Raw genomic sequence first — 12024 nt, 5'->3', positions numbered from 1 at the left:
ATGGGATGGAAGGCCCAGCATACTATACTAAGGTAAGAAATTCAAAACATAACTGCAAAAAAAATGACACAGGACACACAAACATCTATTTTGAGCATAATTGTGTTCAAGCTATCTTTCTAAGATTTGAGCATAGCTATATTGGAAGCCCTATATTTATTTATGTGGAAATTAATAATTTTGTAGTCATTTTTTGATAAACATTTTTTAAATCATTATCTCAGCATAATTAGGTTTTAATTATTTTTTAGACATTTAGCAGTTTTTTTGAAATAATTATTCAAATTAACTGAGTTAAAATTCTAGCATAGAAGCAGTAAGTTTTTTTAATAGCGCTAAAAACAAAAACAAATATTTTGCATTTGAACAAAAGAGCTAAATATAGAAAATTTTGCATTGATAAAAAAAAAAAAACAATAAATCTAACCTGTTTTTTTGTTTGTGAATTTTCTTTGGCTTCTTCCGAAGCAGTGTTACAGCACAGAAGCGAGCCTGCAATACAGCCACCTGCGTGACCCATCGCCTGGCCGACTTCCTCAGCCGGTCGGGCGGCATGGGCAACAGCAACTTTGTGCCCACCAACGTCGGTGCCAAAGCTTTCGGCCGGCGGAGGAGAAGCGTCGCCATGTGAGCGCCTGGATGGGGAACAACAACAACAAAATACGGTAAATGGATAATTCGGATAACGTACACGATAAAAATATGTCAGGCAGTATGGGACGCAATTTTCAGATCATAGCTAGCATTTTAGCAACGTTATATTTTAATGACATTTTAAATATTTTTTTATTGACATTTAAAAAAGAAAAATTAACTAAAATTTTAGCCAATTTGCAATTGTTAAACGTCATTTAAGCATAATTTCTCACAGTGATGAGATAAGCAGCAACATGAATAAAACATTATTTAATTGACTTCTTTTGTGTTTTACACAGGTTGAAACATTGGGGAGTTAAAAAAGGGAGACAAACAACATCAACAAGAACAACAATGGAGCAGAAAATCAACAGTGAACTGGCCCTAATTTGCATACACTCACATCCATCTTGCTTTTGGCCCACCAAAAAAAAAAGCACTTTAATTTGTGTACACTTCCCGTCTTTTATACATTCGTATCATTGAAAAAAATGAAGTGCTCACCAAGTTTTGGCACATCTTCCTTCTCCTTCTATCGTGTAGCATCATCCAGCCCCTTATCAGCCTACCCAGGACCGCCCCCCCCCCCCCCAAAAAAAAGTTGTCTATGGGCTGTTGTCTCGTGCCTTGATGTAGAACAATTTACATGATTGTACAGTTCTGTGAAGAATGATGGTGATGATGATGAATATTGTCAACAATATTGTTGGAAAAAAAAATAAGTTTGAGCAAGATTAAAATGTATTTTAGATACACTTGGGTTTGGGGTACTTGTGTTGTTCTTTGCAGGTTTTTAAGGGGGGGGGCGGGCCCATTGACCACATGACTATATTTGTACATATTCTAAATACTGTCGACAAAGGATCCAATAATAGCATTAGAAGTGATGTGTATGTGTGTGTGTGATGTATGGTTGGACACAAAAGAACGCACACACACGCACACACGCAAATTATGGGCAAAATCATAAGTGCATGGGTAATTGCTGAATAAAAAAAGGCAGTGTAACCTGCAATCAGACTTGTTCTTTTTGCCACTTCAGAATACAGAAATGTACTTGATCATCAATATATATCGGGGAAAACCAAACCTTTTGAAACTGAGAGCTGCCGGTCAGATACATACTTCGGAAATCACATATTTATGTTTTTCTAAACGACAATCAAACATTGAAACACAACAATCGTCTCAAAGACGATCATAATCGATTTTTCACAGTGATAATCAGAAATAGTTTTAACAAGGTTGGAAATGGTAAGTAATGCTATAGTAAATAGCTGCACTTTTTCAAATAATCACATTCCTAGGAAATCACAATGTAGCATCACTGGTGAGCTACTGTATGTTTATAACGTGCTTTTAACAATTTAGAGGCAACTAAAATGTTAACGTTGTGACATTTTATACAAGTGAAACCTTTCTGTCATGAATAGAGGTTAGTCAAGGTACTACAAAAAAAAAACATGGATGTTCATGCAGTGCACTGGGTTATTGTATTCTCATTTGCAACACACACTAAACATTCAACAATTTATTTTCCCTCATGTAGCTTTCTATCAAATTTCTCACCAAAAATCAGTGTTTCGTTCCATTTTGGGTATTCAAAATCAATTGCGCAGCTGTTTCGCCAGGCTGGGCGTCAACCGAGCAGACAAATCGGGCGGGGTTGTCGGCAAGAGTGTTTGCGCACTGAGCGTCATAACGAGCTCATTCAATAAGGGTGAAATTGGAAAACAGGATATAGTTGATCCTATTTGGGAGCACGGATGAGCGGCGAGTGTGTGCCCGAGCGAGGGCAGGAAATTTGTCGCTATCACTTCCGAAAACCAGAGCGTGAGGATGTTTTTTTGTAACGGGAGGAAAATATCTAATAATGATGGCCTTGGGGAGGTATGCTCACTAATTGAAATGATATGCATGATTAATAGGTGAAGCCAAGCTAGCGGTGAACACGAGGAGGGGGTTCGCTCGAAGCCCCCTTTCTCCCCGTCTCGACGTCCAGCTGGAGAAGAGCCACAACCACATTGGGGATCCGCACGGAAACTTTTCCTGGACGACACAGGCGGAGGACAATTATGTACATCTGATCTCTACGTTTGGGTACTTTGTGGGGACGGGTGTGGGGGGGGGGGGGGGGCAACTGGAAGGAAGCTTGGTGGGTCATTCCTTCGGTTTTGGAGCTCCTGTCCCAGTCGTGACGTAACAAGGCCGCAATGGCGATGATAATGGTACACAGATGCACTACAAGGGGGTCCTTCACATGGAAATCAGGTTTGTGTAGGAGAAATCAACCCCCCCCACCCCCACACATCGAACTGAGTCCAAAAGTGTGGACGACCCCAGCCTCATTCCCAGAATCTAACACCACAAAAACCATTTCCAAACCAGAGCGTTTTGGAAGTTGCGTGCTTTTCTACTACTTCTGGAAATTCACTTAACCCCCCCTCTCTTGAAAAGGAGCTTGCAATGAGCCGTAATTGACTTTAGTGCTTGACTTAAAATACAAAAACCCAAGACATAAATTGTCATTGAAGACAATATGATGAGGGAATGATACGATTCATGATACGATGCGGTTTGCATCAGTCAACCCGGATCATGTTAGCATTCCCATCAGCTAGCTACTTAAATAGCACGTTACACGTTTTCATCAAGTGGTATGCTTTAGTTTGTCGCTCGAAATGCTGATTTTGGCACGACATTGGAATTAGAATGCGCAATCTAAGTCAAGATTTGTGATTGCATTGCTCCGTGGTCCTTTTAGCGCGATACTTTGATCCAAATCCGATACAAGTCCAGCAGCAATTCCTCTGTAAATATTTGGTAGTCTCTTCCGTGCTGCTCGACGTATTGTCGAAATTTTGATTTGAGCACATAATTGAAATTTGGTGGTATACCTACGACTGTAATTCTTCCGATAATATCGAGCAAGCTGCGAGTACTTTCCAGTTCCATTCAACAGGAAATGAGGTAAAACTCGAGCGGATATTAGCTATTTACGTTCACATTTACGCTAACATTTATAGACTCGACAGTAGGTGCGAGTATGTGGCCACGCAATTGTTCAGTCACTACGTAAGCTAATTCAAACCAGCTGACTACCGTTTACACTTGAACTTTCCTTCGCCGTTTGAAAAGCCCCCCGTGCCTCCCCGCTTTTTCCACACGGGTGTCACTTCCAAGCGTGAAAGCAGACACCGGTGGGACAAGTCAAGGCGGTCCAGGTCCAGAAGCAACAAAGACTCTGACCTCACCCCCCCCCCCCCCCCACTCGTCTATGTGCGATGCTTCCCCAGGAAGGTAAACAAGCTTTTCGCTTGGTCCGAAATGGGATTTCATTCTGCTGCTGTAGCACTTTTTCCTCCATCTTTTTTGCAGCCCCTCCTTTGAGTACTTCTCCTCCCCTTTGCCCACACATCTGGAAGCCAGCTCCTCATTTATTTATGTTTTTTTTTCCCCCCCTTCTTTCTCTAGAGTCTTACTTTTCCAAAAAAAAAAAAAGTTCTTTACCTTGTCGTGCAATTAAATCTCACTTTGCAATTACACTGAGACTTTCTCCCGCCCCTTCAATCTGCAGCAGTGGCGGTGCTCACATGGCAGTAGACGGAAATAGAATAGCTTCATGTCTGTTTGGACCGTGGCCCGGCACAAAGTATTCTCCGCCACTTGACTGACAGTAGGATGTGGGCTTTCTACAGCCGGGCCAGTCTGCGCAGCACTTTACTCCGGCAAGGTCACATAACGCGGCTCCGGGACGGGCAAAACTGAAGAAGATAGAAGACGAACCTAAGCGGCGTCGCTATGAATCCCGGCGGGAACACTTAACCTTTTTAGAGCACGGAGCCGGCCGGGGTGAGTTCAACGAAAAGTTCACTCTCGAGCATGTCTGGAAGCGGTGACTTTTGCAGACTGTAAACATAATACAGATGTTAGCGCGTGTGTCTTATGTCTGACTGGAGCTTGGAGGAAGACTTTTTCAAACTTTTGAAGGAAATTTTGATCCAATTTTACACTCAACTCAAAGGTTCATCCTTGTTTTTACTTTTTACGAAGAAGCATGTTACTTTATTTTTTTTACTTAAAACATTTACTGTAAGTTGCTTTCATTGATTTCTTTTTTAACATCATTTAAGGAGGTATACCATAATCTGCACGTGGCCTAGTGGAGTGTCTCCCGACCTTTATCGTGACAAGGTACATCATTTACATTGAAAAAATATCTCGACACACTACAAAAAAAAAAAAAAAGGAGATATTCTGAAGTCATGATAATCTTGTGTCACTTTACTCACAAATATATTAAGTTATTTGAACACAAATTAATCAACAGGATTGAAGAGTTTAGATAATTTTCCAACCAATTAAGTGAAATTAGATAATTTCTCCCCTCTCACACGGGAGAATCCATAAATCTTTGATCTGCCAACTTTTTAAAATGGGGCTGGGTGTTAGCCCTTGAGAATTTCGCCATTGTGATGCCAAAATTGGTTAAATTAGGAAGATATATGTGACTTCTGGCAAGGACTATTCATTTGCAGTCTGGATGCAAAGAGGTGAGTCACAGAGACTTAAGGAGTGTCCAATGACATCACAAAAAGATGCTTGATTTGTGTCTCGTTGCTTTTTTTTTTTTTAAAAGTAGTTGCTGGCAGGGGGGAGAGGATGTTCCCATAAAGTCATTAAGTTGACAAAACTGAGTAGTCCTGGCTTTGTCACGACGCCTTAGCTGTATTTCTGGTTGCCATGGTAACAAAACCTATACTCAGCATTTGCTTGTGACAGAACCACAAAAAGTATTGTTACTGCTTTCACTTTAGTCATGTTTTTCACTGTTCATTGGTGCTTATAAAGCTAACCACTGGAAAAAAACGTCCAAGACAGTTTTTCAAGGGTGCCAATTTTCAATTTGTCTGGCCCCTTTCATGACATCATCCCCTGTCTGAAGTGTCCATGATTGCCATTTTCTTCTATCATGGCTAACACCAAAATTATAGCTCAGCACATAGGACACGTTTCCAATTTATAATATGGCTGTTGAACAGCACGGAAGAAGAGCGGGTGGAAATTTGGGCTAATTTGGCTCAGCTCATCCATGTCGTTCGTCGTCCTTAGCCAATCACAGAGCGGATTGTTCAAATGTCTGATTAGCGCAACGTACATTTAGGGTGTGTCCATCGGCATTATCTTACGCCCGAAACGATTTGAACTCCAGAACAACTTAGATCAAGAGCAACAAACTATCCTGGCGTTGGGTCTGTGAGTCTGGCTGCTGTCTTTTAAACGCTGCCTTTGATCTCGACAGATGACATTTGTCCCCCCCCCACTGGCGTCCAAACAGAGCTTCGGAAGATTTATTACCGTGATCACAGAAATTTGGTTCAACTGAAGTACTGTCATGATAATTGATGTGGGATAACAGGCTGGATTTACACTGCACGGAAGTACCACTTGAAATAGTACCTAAAAAACAACAACTATAGTTATGGCATTGATTTGGAATTAGGCACTTGGACCGGCAGTGTAAATCCAGCCTAAATCGACTGTAGCCATGACATGATTTAATCCGTGAGCAAAAAAATATGGACCTACGTATTCTTGGCTCGTATGTCACAAAACGACGCTTTACCGTGGACGACGTCGGACTCAGCGTTGGACTCAATTAGGAGAGTGCTGGTATACATTTTTGCGTAGGTGTCTCCGATATGGCAGCCGGCGCGGCTCTCCAAGGCCGCCGAGCAAATCAATATCAGACCCGCTTGAATTAGAACGTCGGCTCCGAGCTTCCCCGTAGAGTGACCTGCTTTTTTTTTTTTTTTAAGCTCTACAGCTTAAGCTTACTTCTGTCTATAAGTTAATTGGACTGAAATCTACAGAGGTTGTCGCTCGATAGACGCCAACGGACGCCTCACAACTATTTTCATGAGATGAGTCAGAATGTATTTAAAATAATAATACAATTAGTTTGAAGTGGAATGCATGGACTCCCGTGGATTCTTTGTGATATTTACTCCCGTTGACCCCCATGTGGTTCCCATTTGGCGGCTTGCTGAAGATGCTGCCGGGAAACGCCCCAAATGAAACCTCCTTGAAGTGGTGCCTGTGTTGCTGGGCTTAGATCTGGCCCGGTGGATCCTCCCTTCCTCCCTCCTATTTTCCCTGTTTTAGCTGTTTTGCCTAAACGCTCCCACGCGGGGACCGGCCCACCTACTTCAACACCCGCCGTCTAATGCCAAAGAAGCTGTGGAGTTGCATTAAACGAGACCATGATCGGGATGAAATCGAGCCTTTGCCAGCCCTTCCATGATCAATGTCAGCAAAATTTTCCAAAAGTCCTTTAAAGATTATCATGGGTCATCAACTGGTGTGGGGTCTCTTGGAAAAAAAAAATATTGGCAGCCAACTTTCACTCATCCATGAATGCGTGTGGCGTGGGTGTTAATGGATGCTCAGCCTGCCTATAAATTACACGTATGGAAGCGTGTTTGTAGTCGCCCGGGTCCCAGTGACATGTGGCCGAAGCCATTTGCGAGACACTCCGTCTTGCTTGAAGTAGCCGTGCGACATAAATGCGAGTGAGGTTATCCGGGAGCTTGATTGAGAAGTGAGAATGATGGCGAGGATGGATGGAAAATGCGACAAAAGCCTATTGGGTACTTTTGTAGCATTTTTAGCCATCTCAGACAAAAGCTCAAGATAGCAAATAGATTGATTGACTTAATTACAAAATTGGGTTGCGTTGTCGCCTTAGGAAGAGATATTTGTCCTGTACTGGTAAAAAAAAACATATCTCAAAACATGATGTCCACTCACGCACTTTGCCAAAGAGAACAAACCGCAGTCCATCTGGGAAAGTCGAACTTCGAAATGAGAAAACTACCAAGGGGCTTGCTTAACGATAAAATCCGGCTGCAGTCATTTAGTTTTGGGCGGAAGATTGTGGCTTCTTCAGAACAATAAAGATCATAAAGAGGCACCAGAAGCATACTTGAAAAAGTTAAATGGGTGCTTTTATCATAATAGAACTGCTCAACAGGCTTTACTTGCTCCACGTCCAACTTGGAGGCTCCAGACAGGTTACTCTCGAGTTTACGACTCAAAAACCTTTGGCAAGGTTTTAAAGACGAGCGTGGAGCAGCATTAATATTATTTTTACATGACATATTTTATTGCTGCAGCCGCTCTCTCTGCGCACGGGAACTGCCAGTGGTTTCCCAGCTCAGAAACAAAGATGAAAAAAATATGCGGACAAAAAACAAGAAAGCCAAAAGTGGCTGTTCAGACAAACATATTAAAATAAAAGCAAATATTTTACAATCCAGCAGTTTTCCCATCCCAAACTTTGTTATGAAGTCACAGTTTCTTTGTGTAACTCTGCCAATGACACGGGAAGCGATAATACGTCAAAGGAAGGTTGAAAACTGCGTTGAAAAGGAAATGTATTTATTAATTGACATCTTTCTTTGACAAAACCTTGTCCATAATGAAACTTTGAACGTTTATCAAGTTAGAAAAGAAATCCAATCAAGACTGGTATAGACAAGAATGGGACCAAGTACAAACCTGATGACTAAGCACATATTTTCATCAAGCATTTCTGCTTTTACGTTACCTTGCTGGGCAAAGCAAAGAGTGAAGACTGAATGGATTGTGAACGATAGCTAGAGTTAACAGAACCCACAAACAAAACCTCAAATTCTAAGGATCTAAACTTTGACCAATCAATTGAGAATGTTGAAGTGAACGAGGACATCTTGAAGACAAAACTGATTGGATGATCGACTTTAGCTCTCGTCATCACCGCATGCCAGACGTGGTTGAAAATCAACAGTTGAACGCTGACTAGGATCTGCTAAGGTCACAACAAAGCTTCTATTATCCGAAAGAAATGAAGGAAGCCGGAAGGTATTTCGGTTGGCCCGTGTCAAGTGTGAAATTGCTGTTTTTGCAACCGCAAAGTTCTGCTCGGGCTAAAGAAAGCAACTCAATTTTCAACAAATATCTTTCTTACGCTACGTTTAGCTTATATTTTCAAGAATGCTCTGACTTGGGAGTCATCATCAAGGCTTGAATCCTGGTGGTAAAAAAAAAACTGCTGCGAATAAGCTTCGCTGGCAACTGTGTGAGGTGTGTCTAATGCACCGCTGCTGTTTTTAGATTGTCGGTTGCTCAGCAAAAACTGAGGTAATCTTTCTGGTTTTGACAAGCGTCCAGTCCTTTCAACCCAAAATGCATTGCAGATATGTTTATATCTCCTCTAACCTCTATGTTGAGGTTTCTCAACAGATGTTTCAAAGGGAGAAACACTGAGTCTACTTTTAGCGCTTTGCCACGTTTATCTCATTTCCCATCAAGTTTGCTGAAGTCAAATAAAAAAAAAAAAAAAAAATAATACTCTACAGACATCTTGACGATAAAACTCTGCGAGCGTAAACACTTTTGCAGCCTGCTGTGTGTAAAGTGCCGCGGGTTGATGACAAGGGCTGTTAGCAACATGTGCGACCACTCGCTCCGGCTGATTACAACTTAAATGCAGCAGTTGTATTCAATGCGGCCGGGCCGTTGTGCCTGCGTCCAATTTGGTCCGGATGACTCTCCCCTAATAGCCGCGTGTGTGTTGCCGCCTCTCCGCAGGCCTCATTCATTATTAAGCAACTCCCGATGGCTCGCCGGCGGTCGCTTCTCCGGTGTCACGTACCCATAGTGATCCCGTTCCCCGCACCCAATCCAGTTCCCAGAACTTTCTCGCTCCTACTAGAAAGCCTCATTTGTTCATTGTTTCTAGAGTTTGTTTGAATATTTTCTTAACGGAGCAGCTAGAATGCATTTGGATATTTCATTGATCATGTCTCAGGAGGTATGGTACCGCTTTGTTTTTAATAGGATGATTGAATTTGAAGAAATGAAAAGACTTGAGTAGGCGTGCGTCGCTAATGTTAGCTACTGGATTAACATCCAGTACTCTGTAGAGATCAAAATGATCTTTTTTGAAGAAGGTACATTTATAATGGCTCTCCTAAGGCAGCATTGTGGACGAGTAGGTAGTATGGCATAAAATTTGAAGTTCAGGGTTCGATTCTCTGCTACACTTTAATGATGATTAGCATTCCCGAAGTCACTCCACAATATTGTGTGCAGCTATTTCATTGAGGTGTTACTTCCATTAGCCTCACAATCATACGTTTAGTAAATCCTTCTTTCATCCTGATTAGTGTTCCAGTATATACTGATGTGAACGCCCCACATTGTTGTGTATTCAATTCTTGTACTGAATCGCAGGGACTTATTAATTTCTTCTCGTCAGCCAGAAATCATGGGTAGATATCATCTTTGCTGATGATTAGCGTGCTATTTGACTGAGAGGCATGATCGCTCCACGATGTTGAGTGTGTGTGTGATTAATTTGCCATTTATGGATTTGCTGCATTTCTCTATTATTGTCATTTTTTTTCCCCTCCATATTATCATTACAATGCTGCCAGGGGAAGGAATGCAGTTAGACGAGAATAGAATGGCAAGGCCTTACAAGGCCATGTGGTTGTGTCTCCAGCTTGGACTTGAAAAGGTTTCTGTCTCAGAGACCAATAAAAATGTATTAGACAGAACCAGAACAAGACCAAAAGCAGATCATCCAGTGCTGAATAGCTTCTGTACAATCTGATGTCACGTTTGGGGAACAAGTCTACTTATGTTGTCTCTTTAGGTATCAAGGTTGACATACTAGATACTATTGAATAAGAATTGATTAGATTCTAACATGCTAGCCACAACGCTAACCATATTGTAATGCAGGAAATGACATGAATTATGATAAATACGGAAAAGGGCATCACCTGCACTTATTTGTCAGCATCGTCCTCGTTTAGAGACTTCCCCCTGTCACCCCAGTCTGACACATGTCAGCTGCTCGTTGTCGATTTTCTACCATTAGGTTGCAGGAGGCGGAGGGGGCGTGTTGTTAATGGCAAGATTTATGTCGCCGCATCGCTCAAAGTGAAATGACGGCTTCCCTGCCAAACTGGGTAATTAGCGGGGAATAGATACGCTATATACATTTTTAACATTTAGTCTTGGGTGGATTCCTCCAACCTACTTTCAATTTTCATGCCGTTTATACACGACAGTGACCAGGTCCAAATATCGGCCTTTGTAGGCAGAGTTCAGGGAGCTCCATGTCAATGTAATCAGTGGAATGTAGAGTATTTAGAGTCCTTCAGATAAAGGACCAAGTGGACTGTAAACAGTACATGCAAAAAAATGCAATTTGTTTGTGTCAGGAAAGCAGTAAAAGCAGGACACAGTCTGAAAGAGTTGAATATTAAAAATGGCCTCCACCCTGTTCTTCTTTCAGGGCACAGGCGGACGCTTCATTTGAGGCAAGACTGTGATGAGTTTTAAATCTTCATGTCAGTCAGTGGTTTGTCACAGAGTCTGCGAAGACTCGTTCAAGCTCACCACAGAGCTGACATGAAAGCAACTGAGCATTTATTTTCATACAGTGACTGGTTGATCGTGACTAAGAGAGACTGTGAGCTCCCTCCGCAGTGTAAATTCAACTTCTTGAGCTTTCTTTGCCACTTGACTGGGTTGTATTTGTAAACAAAAAAAAACAAAAACGTGAAATGCGGAAGCAGAACACCATGTACATAACTTTGTGCCCAAAGTTAATAAAATACATATGTACTGCCATTACACTGTTTCGAATCCAATGATAAATAAACAAGAAAATTTTGTTGATCAATAAAATTTGTTCGACAGTCATTACGGAAGGTAAACATGCAATGAGAGCTTCCTGCTTTAACCGCCATGCGACATGAAGCCAAAACAAATGTGTCCTTTGTTTGGTCCACCTTACTCCAGACACCACAGCCCACCGGCGGCGGAAACCCGCAGGCAAGGGTAGCTCGCGTTTCAATGCCGGACATGAAATGTCTTTGGTAGTATGTAAATTAGCTAGTGTGCTGTGGAAGCTCTCTCATCTTTGAAAGAAAATCCACAGTTGTGTAACATTTGCGGTTTTGATGACATGCTTGGATGTTCATCAAGCCACCGGTTTTGCCTTCACGTAGTTCTGGCTATGCTCTATTTAAAACAAACACTAAGGGCTCTTATTTTTGTAGAGAGCGCACGTGCGCTTGGCATAAAAACTGGCGCATCTTGATTTTTGTGAAAGTTGAATTTACTGTGCTCGGGAAATTGGCAGAATGCTTTGCGCCATGCTGGACGTATAGCGGACCAAGGTTGGTTCCTTTTACACGACCCTGGCAAACCTCAAAATTTGGTGACTGAAAATGGACTAGACTTTAGACCAGCTAAGAGCAGGTCTAAGTTGTGGCGCAGGTGGTGTAACGGGATCTTGGAGAATTGGGTAGAGGTGATTATGTTATCGTA

General features: G+C 41.9%; 1 long non-coding RNA gene across 2 annotated transcripts in view; it reads right to left on the bottom strand.

Annotated features, from left to right (window-relative positions):
* The window catches only part of LOC147055348 (uncharacterized), a 29635-nt gene that overhangs the window by 9977 nt on the left and 7634 nt on the right, over positions 1-12024 (bottom strand). For both annotated transcript variants that reach the window (XR_015066392.1, XR_015066391.1), the window contains exon 2: positions 428-635. This is a non-coding gene — a long non-coding RNA (uncharacterized LOC147055348). The remainder of the gene's footprint in view (positions 1-427; positions 636-12024) is intronic.

Source organism: Syngnathus leptorhynchus, chromosome 6 (genome assembly GCF_054491065.1).
Source record: "Syngnathus leptorhynchus isolate UIUO chromosome 6, UIUO_Slep, whole genome shotgun sequence".
NCBI lineage: Eukaryota > Metazoa > Chordata > Actinopteri > Syngnathiformes > Syngnathidae > Syngnathus > Syngnathus leptorhynchus.
This window is presented reverse-complemented; position numbering and strand designations above follow the sequence as displayed.